The sequence below is a fragment of the Carcharhinus amblyrhynchos genome, chromosome 7 (assembly GCF_965287045.1).
Source record: "Carcharhinus amblyrhynchos chromosome 7, sCarAmb.v2.hapA, whole genome shotgun sequence".
In the NCBI taxonomy this organism is placed as follows: Eukaryota; Metazoa; Chordata; class Chondrichthyes; order Carcharhiniformes; family Carcharhinidae; genus Carcharhinus; species Carcharhinus amblyrhynchos.
In genome coordinates this window covers 78,520,736-78,535,083 of record NC_137330.1, presented here as the reverse complement: position 1 = coordinate 78,535,083, position 14,348 = coordinate 78,520,736, and the positions used below count along the sequence as shown (strand labels likewise).

Sequence of the window (14,348 nt, the reverse complement as noted above, 5' to 3'; positions counted from 1 at the left end):
CAAAATATTACTGTAATTTGATATATTTCTGCCTGACATTAGAGCCATTCCACTGTCCCATAAACAAAATTCCAGATGCACAGATTTGTCAGACGTTACAGAGTAAAAGATTGCATTCTGACTTAGGAACTTCACCATTTTCAGTTAAAAGTTAATTATGATCAGATGTTTGACCTACTTTGAAGAGTTACTGATCGTTGTATTAAATGACATGTCAGCCAAAAGTAATTTTAAGCTCTGGACTGCTGTAATAGCATTTTACTTCGAAGAAAAGCTGATTTTAAAAAAAAAGCCACACAAATTTCACAAGCTATTGAAAGATTTGGAATGCTATCTGCGAGCAGTCAAAATCTGAAGTCTGTTCATAGATTACTCTGTTACATAGAAGCATAGAAATTTTATAGCACACTCTCTCCTTTCCTTCTCTGTGTATGGAATGCTTTGTCTGTAGAAAACAATACTTCTCACTGTATACTAATACATGCGATAATTATAAATCAAAGAAAGCCACATTGTTACGTGCCCTTGCCCACTGAAAAATAAGTGCTTCATTCTAATCCCACTTTCCAGCCCAGTAGGTAACCTCACTCGATACTGAATTTAATTCTATTCACACTGTAGGAGCAGGATAGTTGATGGAATGGGGACGGTACAGAGGGTGGGTGCTGAAAAATTGGGAGGCCAGATAGGGGTTGGAGTGCTTGCTGCCTTTTGCCGCCATGGTATTTGTTAGCAGCGAGAAAGTGGAGGATTGGCAAACTTTTTGTAGGTTTGTGGGAGGGAAACTCCTATCGTGTACTCTATAACTGACGGATAAGCTACCCCCACACCCTCCCCCTCCCCCCCCCCACTCCATTGCAATCTTCTCGCCATATCAGCTGTGCATAGCCACAGTGAACACCAAGAACTCTCTTATTGGAGACTACTGACTCAGCTTGACCTCACTTACCTTGCTGCGAGGCTGGTGACCCTCTATTTTCCTCTACACATGCCAGTATCCTACTATTTATTGTGTGATCCCTTGCCTTGTTTGTCTTCCCCAAATGCATTAACTTACACCTCTTCACATTAAATTCCATTTCCCACTCTTCTGGCCACCTGACACATCAATTGATATGTGCCTCGAGACTACAGCTTTCTTCCTCAATATCAGCTGTGGTCGTTGTGAGGAGGCAGGGGTGGGGTGTGGAGGGGGGGGGAAGGAAAATTTGGAGAGTGGCTAGAATCAATGACAATGATTTCCATCACTGGCAAGACCATAGCTATGGTCAATTCTTGAATCATCTGCAAAGTTCTTATTCCTGCCACTTACATTTAACTCTTAAATCATTGATATATACTTCAGAAAGCAAGAGACCTAATACTGAACTTGTAGGACTCCACTGGAAACAGCTTTCTAGTTACGAAAACACTTATTGAGCATCAATCACCCTTTGCTTCCTGTCACTGAGTCAATCTTGGATTCCAATTACAATGTGCTCTTGAATCTTATGGACTCTTATTTTTCTGACCAGTCTGCCACATGGGACCTTGTCAAAAGCCTTGTTAAAACCATGTCAACTACATCAAAAGCATTACATATCCTCCTTAATACCTTCTTGTAAAATTCAATAAAGTTAGTCAGGCACATCCTTCCCTTAACAAAACTACGCTGACCATACTTAATTAATCTGTGCCTCTCTAAATGCCTTAGCTAAACCTAACTTTACCATATGCTCATTCCAGATGCTAAATATTGTTCCTCAGAATTTTTTCCAATAATTTGCCCACTGCCAATGTTAAGCTGAATGGCCTCTATTATATGGGCTATCTCATCCTTTCTTTTTTAAACAATGATACAAAGTTAGCATTCTTCTGATCCTCAGGCACCATGACTGTAGACAAAGGGAATTGAAAAATTATGGTCACAGCTTCCTCTACTTCCTCGTTGCATTTCCTGCAGCCTGGAATACATCTCATCCTACTGTGGTGATTTATCCACTTTCAAAGATCATAGAATCACAGAATTGTTATGGCACAAAAAGAGGTCATTTGGCCTATCATGTCATAGAGTCATAGAGGTTTACAGCATGGAAACAGGCCCTTCAGCTCAACATATCATGCCGCCCCTTTTTTAAACCCCTAAGCTATAGTCCCAATTGCCCACATTTGGCCCAAATCTCTCTATACCTTCTTACCCATGTAACTGTCTAAACGCTTTCTAAAAGACAAAATTGTACCTGCTTCTATTACTACCCCTGGCAGCTTGTTCCAGACACTCACCACCCTCTGTATGAAAAAATTGCCCCTCTGGATACTTATGTATCTCTCCCCTCTCACCTTAAACCTATGCCGTCTGGTTTTAGACTCCTCTGCCTTTGGGAAAATATATTGACTATCCAGCTAATCTATGCCCTTCATTATTTTATAGACCTCTATAAGGTCACCCCTAAGCCTTCTGCGCTCCACAGAAAAAAGTTCCAGTCTATCCAGACTTTCCTTATAACTCAAACCATCATGCCCCGGTAGCATCCTGGTAAATCTTTTCTGCACTGTTTCTAGTTTAATAATATCCTTTCTATAATAAAGTGACCAGAACTGTACATAGTAGTCTAAGTGTGGCCTTACCAATGTCTTGTACATCTTCAACAAGACATCCCAACTCTTGTATATCCGGCTGAGAGAGCCTTGGTTTAACGTTTTGGAGCCACGTGTCCCAATTCAGTTTGTTTTTCAGTAATGATTGAAATCTATCCTTGGAATCTCATTTGTTAACAGGATTTTCAAAGTTCCTGAAGACCAAATAAAAGCTTTTAATGTGGATATAGTTCCAGGGAGAAGTAAGAACAGCCTTCTCAGAGGCACCCTGCAGTGTGCCAAGAGAAGTAGGTCACCCAGATGTAGCAAGAATGCACTGAACAATGCCATATCCACAAAAATGAATGTGCTACTTGTCAAGCTATGTCACTGAATTACCAAATTTGGGCAGGCTTTGCTCTACAGTCAAGATGGAGAATGTATGGATATATTTAATCTTTGATCACTTATTAGCTTCTGCAAAGTACTTGCTCACTAAGCCTTTAATTTGCTGTTACCTAAAATTAAGTTTTATAATTCTCCCTGCAACTTATGTGATGCCAGAAGTGATTGTTCACATAGCAACACATTCCTGAAATGTGGACGGATTTTACTACAGCTGATAATGTGTATGTAAAAAGGGGCATTTGCTGATTAGTAAATAGGGATCAGCCTGTATAGCTTACAGCAGACACAGACAAAATAGTGAAATGTTGCACGTGAAATCAAATAAACAACCAGAATATTATCAGAAACCAATCGTAGAGAAAGAGTCAAGAGTAGAAGAGAAGCAGAGGAAAGGTTGAATAATTCATTGAATCATTACAGCCTTAGTCTAAATATGGACAAAGTAGCTGAACACAAGAGGTGAAGTGAGAGCGACTTTAACATGAAGGTAGCATTTGACCAAGTGTAATATCAAGGAGCCCCAGTGAAACTGAAGTCAATGTGAATCGGGAAAAACTCTCTGCTGGTTAGAGCAATACCTTGCACAAAGGAAGATGGTTGTAGTAGTTGGAGATCAAGCATCTCAGTCTCAGGACATCACAGCAGGTGTTCCTCAGGGCCTGAGGCCCAAACACCTTCAGCTGCCATAGCAATGGCCTTCCTTCCATCATAAGGTCAAAAATGGAGACAATCATTGATGAGAGATTTCCCCCTGATTCCCATTGACTTCAGTTTTGCTAGAGCTCCTTGATATTACACTTAGTCAAATGCACACTATTCTGTACCACTCATGACTCTTCAGGTGCTAAAGCAGTTAGTCTCATGCAGTTATGCAGCAAGACCTGGGCAATATTCAGATTTGGGTTGATAAGTGGCAAATAACATTTGCACTGTACAAATGCGAGGCAATGGCCATCTCTAACAAGAGAGAATCTCATCATCACCCCTTAACATTCAATCATTTTACCATCGCTGAATCACCCCTAACAACATCCTGGGGGTCATTATAGACCAGAAACAGAACTCTACTAGCCATACAAATACTATGGCTACAAGAGGTGGCAAGGGACTGGAAATTCTGTGGTAAGCAGGAGACACTGAGGCACAGTGGTTAGCAATGCTGCTTCACAGCGCCAGAGAACGGGGTTCGATTTTCGGCTTGGGCTACTGTCTGTGTGGAGTTTGCACATTCTCCGTGTCTGCGTGGGTTTCCTCAGGGTTCTCCAGTTTCATTCCATAGCCCAAAGACATGTGGGTTAGGTAATTGGCCATGCTAACTTGCCCCTTAGTGTTAGGGGTTCCAGCGAGAGTAAGTATGTGGGGTTATGGGGATAGGACCTGGGTGGAATTGTGGTCAGTGCAGACTTGATGGGCTGAATAGCCTCCTTCTGCACTGTAGAATTCTATGAAGTAACTCACCGTTTGATGCCCAAAAACCTGTCCACAACCTACAATGCATAAGGCAGGAGTATGATAGAATACTCCCTACTTGCCTGATGAGTGAATTTCCAACTTGACACCCTCCAGTATAAAACAAGCAGTTTGACTGCAACCCATCCACTACATAGAACATAGAACACTACAGCACAAACAGGCCCTTCGGCCCACAGGTTGCGCCGAAAATCTATCTTAAACATTCAATCCCTCCACCACTGATGCACAGTGGCAACAATGTATACTACATACAAAATCCTGGAACTCCCTAACAGCACTCTGGATGTATCTGCATCAAAGGGACTGCAGCGATTCAAGAAGTGATGATGTAGAGATGCCAGCGTTGGACTGGGGTAAACACAGTATGAAGTCTGACAACACCAGGTTTAAGTCCAACAGGTTTATTTGATAGTAAACTCACAAGCTTTCGAGATTAAACTCTTCGTCAGGTGAATGGAGAGTTCTGTCCTAAAGCACAGACAGTTTACAGATTACTGATTAGAATGTGAATCTTTACACCTAACCTATTCAAGTCTTAAAGTGGCTGACAATGTGAGTGGAAGGAGCACTGATCACAGGTTAAAGAGATGTGTATTGTCTCCAGACAGCACAGTGAGTGAGGTTTTGCAAACCCAGGCAAGTCACGGGGCTCACAGATAGTGCGACATGAACCCAAGATCCCTGTTGAGACCATCCTCCATGTGTGCGGAACTTGGCTTATCAGACTCTGCTCAGCGACTCTGCACTGTCGTGTGTCGTGAAGGCCGCCTTGGAGAATGCTTACCCAAAGGTCAGAGGCTGAATGCCCGTGACCGCTGAAGTGTTCGCCAACAGGAAGGGAACAGTCTTGCCTGGTGATTGTCGAGCGATTTTCATTCATCCGTTGTCGTAGCGTCTGCATGGTCTCCCCAAAGTACCATGCTTTGGGACATCCTTTCTTGCAGCATATCAGCGAGACAACGTTGGCTGAGTTGAAAGAGTATTTACCGTGTAACTGGTGGATGGTATTCTCACGTGTGACGATGTCATCCATGTCGATGATCTGACATGTCTTGCAGAGGTTGCTGTGGCAGGGTTGTGTGGTATTGTGGTCACTGTTCTCCTGAAGGCTGGGTAGTTTGCTGCGAACAATGGTCTGTTTGAGGTTGTGCGGTTGTCTGAAGGCAAGAAGTGGGGGTATGGGGATGGCCCTGGCGAGATGTTCGTCTTCATCAATGATATGTTGAAGACTCCGGAGATGTCATAGCTTCTCCGGTCCGGGGAAGTACTGGACGATGAAGGGTACTCTGTCCACCGTGTCCCGTGTTTGTCTTCTGAGGAGGTCGGTGCGGTTTTTTGCTGTGGCGCATCGGAACTGTCGATCGATGAGTCGAGCGCCATATCCTGTTCTTGGGTTCATGTCGCACTATCTGTAACCCCCTTGACTTGCCTGGGTTTGCAAAACCTCACTTACTGTACTGTCTGGAGACAATACACATCTCTTTAACCTGTGCTCAGTGCTCCTTCCACTCAAATTATCGGCCACTTTAAGACTTGAATAGCAGGTTAGGTGTAAAGATTTGCATTCTAATCAGTAATCTGTAAACTGTCTGTGCTTTATATGCTCTGTCTGAGGACAGAACTCTCCATTCACCTGATGAAGAGTTTAACTTCGAAAGCTTGTGAGTTTACTATCAAATAAACCTGTTGGACTTAAAGCTGGTGTTGTCAGACTTCGTACTGCGATTCAAGAAGGCAGCTCACCACCACCTTCTCAAGAATTATTGGGGATGGGCAATAAATGCAGGCCTTGTCAGTGATACCCACGTCTGTGAAAGAACAAAAAAAAGAGGAGCAGCAAGACTCTGAGATCATGTAAATAGTCTTTTGTTCTCATGTTCCAGGAAAAAGAGAAGGTCATTCAGTTTCTCAAGTCTGTTAGGATTTTTGTAAAGTTGCCCCAAGGAACTTTACTGCATTACTGTGCTAATAATGAAATTCCAAAGTAGAACTCCTGTAATATAATCCAACTGAAGTTTTGAAGATGTTTGTGATCGCTGCATCATTCTGGTTGCTTTCCTCAAACTGCTACCTAATTCTCAGTGGAAGAAGTTATGCTAATTCTTGCCAGAGCACAATGCAGTGCACTGCCTCGAGGTGACAGATAAATCCTGTTGTGAGAGACCCATGACAGTTTCTATTACTTTACCTGCCATAGAGATAAAGGCAAAGTAAGAAAACTATCATTAGAACAAATTTCTGGATGTTGGTTTTAGCTGATTTTCCTGAGCTTGTGTTAGTAAATAAGATATGTATGCTAGGAGAGATGTACTAACTCAGACATGGCCCAGGTCACAAACCCTGATCTTCTGTTTGCAGGGCCTACTCTTCAAACGCTGCTTCCTCTCTGGTGGTAGAATTTTTGCCTTGTGTTGTGTATTCCGTTCTCTGAAAAAGAGAAGGCTTAATTTCCATATCTGACAATGGTTGCAATCTTCATACACAAAGAAGTAGTCTATAGGGTTTGTGAAGACTAATATATATGCCATGTAAGTGAAGTTCAATGTATTTTCCTGACATCTTTGTTCAGAATGAGCTGGTGCTGAACAAGGTGGATGGGAGGGGAAGTGCAGAAATACATGGCTAGGAGGTAAGGGTTAATGCAGATTGGTACATGGTACCTGCTTTCTTGGTCCTTCATGTGGTTGTTGAGTTTTTCCCTACACTTTTTCCATTATCTCTGATCTTTGTTGCAGACATGAATTGCATACCACTCCTGCCCTTATTTTCAATCCATGCTTTGAATCTTTGTGACCATGTAAAGAAGTAAAACTTCACCTCATTCTTGTGCAGTAGGCTCTCTGTGACATCCTTCTCACATAGGTGGCCCTATCCTCCATGGGAGAAATGAAGAGGAGAGGATTGAACAAGCAAGTTATCGTGATCTGGAATTCACTGTCTCAGCTGATCATAGAAACAGGTTCAATAGTAACTTTCCAAAGCAATTGGGTATGTACTTGAAATTAAAGAAATTGTTCAGACTATGGGGAAGGGGTGGGAGACTGGACCTCACTGGGTAGTTCTGTCAAAATGCCAGCATGACGAGATGGGCTAAATGGCCTCCTTTTACACAGTATAATCCTTCTACCAACACTGCCAGTTATATCTTTTTCAGGACAAAAAACACTTCCACAGCACAGGCATCACAGAAAAGGGGAAAAAAATAATCAAAATTCAACCAGCAAGGAAAGAAAACGAACAGTGAATCCCAATGATAGCTATCTATATAGTCCTTTAAACTGCTGCAGGTATTTCACTATGTTACTGTTTTATGGCCCTCACAGTTTCTGTGCATATGACTGATGTATTCCCACAACACAGAAAGCATCTTTCTCCAGAAAACCTGACGGGTTCAGCTGCTTTTGGGTGGAGCATAGAAGTTTAGAAATTTATTTATTAGTGTCACAAGTAGGCTTACATTAACATTGTAAGAAGTCTCACAACACCACTTCTTACTGTGCCTACCCCAGTCCAATGCTGGCATCTCCATATTAACACGGCAATGAAAAAAATCCTCTAGTTGCCACACTCCAGTGCCTGTTAGGGTACACAGAGGAAATTTAGCATGGCCAATGCAACTAACCAGCACATCTTTCAGACTGTGGGAGGAAACCAGAGTGCTCGGAGGAAACCCACACTGACATGGGGAGAATGTGCAGACTCAAGCCAGGAATCGAACCTGGATCCCTGGCACTGTGAGGTAGCAGCAACAAACACTGTGCTGTCGTGCCACCCCTTTGTGCATCATTTATACATGCTTGAGGAGAGACAGAATAATTGGATCCTACATCCGGAATGAGATTTCTCTGCAGTCAAGGATCAGCAATTTGCATCTTGGAATTAATTGGAATCTATTCATGATAGCTCAGTTCAAGGAAGATATCCTCTACTTATTCCTAAGCATTCAATTACTCCAAGCCCAGCTCCACGAAGAGCCTTATTTTTTTTCTGTTTTGAATGGAGGAGCCTGGGCTCTGATTTTAATTTCTTCTGCTTCTGGATATATGCCGAGGCAGTCTGTACAGATTAGTGAGAGTTTTAACACTAACATAACATAAGAACATAAGAAATAGGAGCAGGAGTAGGCCATCTAGCCCTTCGAGCCTGCCCCGCCATTCAATAAGATCATGGCTGATCTGTTGTGGCTCAGTTCCACTTTCCCGCCCTCTCCCCATAACCCTTAATCCCCTCTCTTATCAAAAACCCATCAACCCGTGTCTTAAAAATATTTAGCGAGGCAGCCTCCACCACTTCAACTGGCAGAGAATTCCAGAGATTCACCACCCTTTGAGTGAAGAAGTTCCTCCTCAACTCCGTTCTAAACCACCCCCCCTTTATCTTGAGGCTGTGCCCCCTAGTCCTATTGTCTTTTTTGAGCGGGAAGAGTCTCTCCACCTCTATCCTATCCATCCCATTCATCATCTTATACGTCTCAATGAGATCTCCCCTCATTCTTCTAAACTCTAACGAGTACAAGCCTAGTTTATTCAGCCTCTCCTCATAGCTCAACCCCCTCAACTCCGGTATCAGCCTAGTAAACCTCCTCTGCACTCCCTCCAAGGCCAAAATATCTTTGCGCAGGTGCGGTGCCCAAAACTGCACACAGTACTCCAGCTGCGGCCTCACCAATGCCCTATACAGCTGCAGCAAGACCTCCCTACTTTTATATTCAATCCCCCTAATTGGAAGCTGAATTATTATCAGGCTGGTATAAAATTAACTTTCTGTCAGATAGGGCCTTCAGAAAGTAATTTCCTTATCCAATTAATTTGCAAGGATTTCAACGACTGAGTTTGAAGATTTGGCCAAACTTCAGGACCGTGATCCCAATTTGACCATTAATCAGCTTAATTCTAAATTGCCTTGCTGTTGCGGTTTGCAGAAGTTGCCAGACATAGTTAATTTTATATTATGGACGAGGTGTTCATTTTCAATTAACAGTGAAAATCTAATTGGCTACACTGGATTCTGAGATCTATCAAATGTCTGATTTTCCCTCAATAGTAAATTATGTTGAAACCACTCCTATTTCATTTGTTAATTGCTCGATCAATTGTTTAGCTCTCAAACTGCCCCTTCCTCTGAGCACTGAGAGATTAAGGAGACCCTTGTGGACATTCACTTCTCCAACAAATATATCATATTAGATACTGTTGGTGGGGTGGGGTGGGGGGGGGGGGTGATGTGGGGAGAACAACTTCTCAGGGCGTAGCAGTGGATGCCAAGTCCATGGCCCCATGGGTGTCTCTGCTACACAAGACGGAAGGAAGAATAATAGCAGGGATTTAATGATAAGGGATTCAACAGTCAGGGGAACAAACACATGCTTCTGCGGCCACAAAAGAGATTCAGGATGGTATGCAAGTAAATCCTTCCTTAAAGATAGAGACCAAATCGGTACATGGTACTCCAGGTGTGGTGACACCAAAGCCCTGTATAATTGTAGCATGTCTTCTTTATTTGTGTTCTCCAGTTCCCTTGCAATAAAAGTCAACATGTTATTTCCTTTCCTAATCACTTGCTACACCTCTAAACTTTTCTGTTGTTTGTACATCCAAGTCCCTCTAAGTATCAACACTTACAAGTTACACTCCTTTAAAAAAAATTCTGCTTTTTTATTCTTACTACCATAGTGAAGAACCACATGATGCTCCATTTGTCATCCTGTTGCCCACTTACTTCACCTGTTTATAATTCCTGGCAGCCTCTTTGTGTCCTCCTCTTGGCATGTATTTTCACATGGCTTTGTACTATCAGCAATACTCTCTATTTTTTTGTCTAAGTCATTAACATCATCCTTAAATAGCTGAGGATCCAGCACGAATCCTTGTGTGACCTCCACTGGTTACAGCTTGCCAACTTGAAAGTGCCTCATTTATCCATCTGTTCAATTTTTGTCGACTAACCAATTGTCTATCCATGCTAATGTATTTCCCTCAACTCTGTAAATACTTGCCTTTTATATTAATCTTTTGTGAGGCGCCTTGTCAAAATGCCTTCCAGAAATCCAAGTATTCTACATGTGCTGTTTTTCTATTCATCTGCTCTGCTAGTAACATCCTCAAAACATTATTAAATCTGTCAACCCTGATTTTTCTTTTGTAAACCATGAAAAATGTAATATACAATGAACTATTTCTGAATAAGGAATTCCAGTAAGTTGCAAATTGACTGATGTCAGGCTAACTGGCCTCTAGTTCTATATTTCTCACTCCTTTTTTCTTGAACAGCAGTGTTACATTTGCTAACTTCAGGTCTGCTGGGACCACTTGAGAAACTAGGGCATTTAGAAAATCAGAACCAGTTCATCCTGTATTTCTGCAGTTATCTCTTTTAGAACATTAGGATGCAGACCATCATATACTGGCCTTTAGTCCCTTGAGTTTCTTTGGTACTTTTTCCTCTGCTGATATTAATTACTTTAATCTCCTCACTCTAATTAGCCCCTGGGTTACTTTCTACTTCTGGTATGTAACATGTGTTTCCTACTGTGAAGATGTATTTATTCAAAGTCTCTGCCATTTCCTTATTCCCTGTCATAATTGCTCCTGTCTCTGCCTCGAAGGGACCAATCCTTACTTTAGCTATTTTCCTACTTTTATGTACTCGTAAAAGCTCTTTCATGCTGTTTCTATATTCCTGACTTGTTTAATAGAATGGTACCAGACAGGAAAACTATGAGAGACTGAAGAAGCTGCAGTTGTCCTTAGGCCAGAGAGACGAAAAGGAAATTTGATAGCAGTGTTCAAAGTCACAAATGATTTTGATAAATAAGGCAAAACTGTTTTTAGCGGCAGAAGAGACACTAGCCCTAGGATACGGATTTCAGATAATTGGCAAAAGGGTGAGGGATGACATAAAGGAAACATTTTTTTTACATGTTGGGTTATTATAATCTGGAATAGGAATGTAATCTGTCCGATAGGATGGAGGAAGTAGATTACACAGGAACTATCAAAAGAAAACTTGCAAAATATTTGAAGGGAAATAATGTACAAGAATCTGGAGAAAGGGCAGGGGAGTCAAGTTAATTAGACAGCTCTGCTGGAGAATTGGAATAGACACAACGGGCTGAATAGTTTCCTCCCATGCTGTGTCTTCCAATGATTCTATGATAAGTGGATGAAAATGTAAGTAAATGCACTTTCAATTTCTTATTCCCATAAACCTCTCTCAGCCAGAAGAAAAAAGGAGTCTGAAAGTTCGTGATTGTTGCTAATGGTAATTCTGTAATTACCAGTAACTGACCACCTTGGCAGGTTTAGCTCTGAGATGTGGACTTTAGCTAAAATAATGAACATACTTGTTGAATCACAACCCAACAGATTTAATTCATTTTAACCCCATAGTAGATTCTTCCAAGAATAAAATTAGAATCAAACAGACTATGGCATTTCTTTCCTGTGATCTGTGTTACAGCACAAAGTACTTCACTCTCTGACGCCACAATGAAGACTATTGATGTTTCTAAAAGGTATTGACTTGATTGCATTTGATTTGTAACTTCAAAGACGACAACCTCCTGGGTACATTCCTTTTCCAGCTACAAAAATATCCTTGTGTGTGCCCACACATTTCTGTTTTCATCTTAGAAAAATGACCACTGATCACATTGCAGTTTCTAGATTAATAATTTGAACAACTAACCATGGTGGTCAGTCTTCACACATATTTTCTTAGTCACTCCTTACGATTTGATATACAACATGCTTTACGATCGACATTAAGTAGTGCACATAAAATCTAATTTACATCCAGGACTTCAGTATATCTAACACATTAAAACATTGTGACAAAGAGAAATGCATTCTGTTAGTAACCATTATGGATCTGATCTGTAACACCTAAAAAGAATACTATAGTTTAAAATAGCATTCACAACTATCAACTACTTACTTTCAGGGAGATTCAGAAACTTGCAGCATTTTCCTCAAAAGGTTATTCTCAAACTTTAAAAAAACTTACAAGGTAAAAGTTCTTTGCAAAGATATCGTAAACATTGTTAGTGCTGTACTCACAAGCTCTACCTTTGGAACAGGAATCAAAACGAGTAACACAAATTTGTTCGCTCTCTACCAGATTCCCTAGTAAATCTGAGAGAACCAGAAATGACTAGCCAACAAAATGTGACATTTACATCTGTGTCCATTTACAGAAGGTCAAAGGAAAGCTTTCTAATTCCATTCATATTTTAAACCAGCCAATGGTTTGCTCTGACTGAATGCATCAGGAAAATAAACTTTGTATTCTGGCATTAATAATTCCCCATTGACCAAAAGAAAAGATTTACATTGAAAGACGAAGCAGATCCAGAAGAACAACCTTCCTGTGTTTGGCAAAAGACCAATAAGCTGGCTTTAAAGAATGCCAAAGAGGAAAGATATGTCTGGAATGTATGGTAGACATAAATACACAATATTTAGTGATGCTGGTTGTCTGAGTAAGACTTGCGAGCATAATTAAATATCCTGAACTTGGAAACATAATATGACATGAAAATAAAACTGGCTACAGACAAGGGACATTTCTGGCAATTCTGCCTTTGTTCAGAATTGCTTATTCAGCACGCAATCAATTTATTTTTATTCATTCAAGGCATGTGGCATTGCCGGCTGAGCTAATATTTATTGCCTATCCCCAACTGCCTTTGAACTGATTTGCTAAGCCATTTCAGAGGGCATTTAAGAATCAACCACATTGCTGTGGGTCTGATATCACATGTAGGCCAGACCAGGTAGGAATGGCATATTTCCTTCCTTAAAATACGAGTGAGCTAGATGGGTTTTTATGACAATCGACAATGATTTCATGGTCATCATTAGACTTTAATTCCAGATTTGTATTGAATTCAAATTTCACCATCTGACACGGTGGAATTCGAATCCAAGTTTGAGCATTACCCTTGGTCTCTGGATTACTATTTTAGCGACAATATCATTTCACCACCACCTCCTCCTGATTCTGATTGGTTATTTTTCATAGAATGACTCACCCCATCAGAAGGAGGCCATGTCATATCTGGGCTGGCTCCTCAGAAGAAGAAATTCACATAGTGCCCCTCTCCTGTCTTTGCTCTGTAGCTGGCATTTTTTTCAGAAAATTATCCAATTCCCTTAGACAGCTGCAATTGACCCTGCTCCTACCACACTCAGTGGCAAAGACTTCCAGATCTTAAACACTCACTCAGCCAAAAAGATTTTCCTCATGTTGGCATTGCTTCTTCTGCCAATCACCTTAAACTGGTACTTGTTTCTTCACAAGTGGGAATAGTTTCTCCTTAACAGATTTTGAATACCTCTATCAAATACCTCTGTCAAATCATCTCTCAAGCTTCTTTTCTCCAAATAAAAAACTTGACATCAACCTAAGCAATGGAAACAACAATGGAACAACCAGCCCTGTTGATCTTCAAAGTCCTTCGTACTAACATCTGGGGGCTTGTATCAAAATTGGGAGCAATGTCCCACTGAATAGTCATGCAACAGCCTGATGTAAGTCACGTTTATGAAATCATATTTTACTCAATGTTCCAGACACCACCATTCCCTTTCCTGGGTAGATTTAGCAGAAGTTGTGTCGCAGGTATACAGTTGGGAAGAAGTTAGATGTCCTAACTTTGAATCCAGACCCGATGAAGCTTCCCGTCAAACATAGACAAGGAAACTTCCTTTTGATACCTACTACACCCTCGCTCAACTCTTCCATTTTGAACACCACTTGGAAGAAGCACTGAGGGCAGCAAGGGCACTTAATGCGCTCTTACATTAGTGGGGGACTTCAACATCAATAACCATGAGTGACTTGGTGACAGCGTTATTTTACTGATGAACAGTATTATACCACTTCCATTTTACCTGTCCTTCCTGAATGAG

The 14,348-nt window shown here is 41.2% G+C and overlaps 1 protein-coding gene across 1 annotated transcript in view; it reads right to left on the bottom strand.

Moving 5' to 3' along the window:
- LOC145345514 (four and a half LIM domains protein 2-like) overlaps positions 1–12,547 on the bottom strand; it is a 76,312-nt gene extending 63,765 nt beyond the window's left edge. The window contains exon 1 of the mRNA XM_080193339.1: positions 12,495–12,547. The gene's annotated coding sequence lies outside the window, so the exon portion shown is untranslated. The remainder of the gene's footprint in view (positions 1–12,494) is intronic.
- Positions 12,548–14,348: the final 1,801 nt, after the last annotated feature.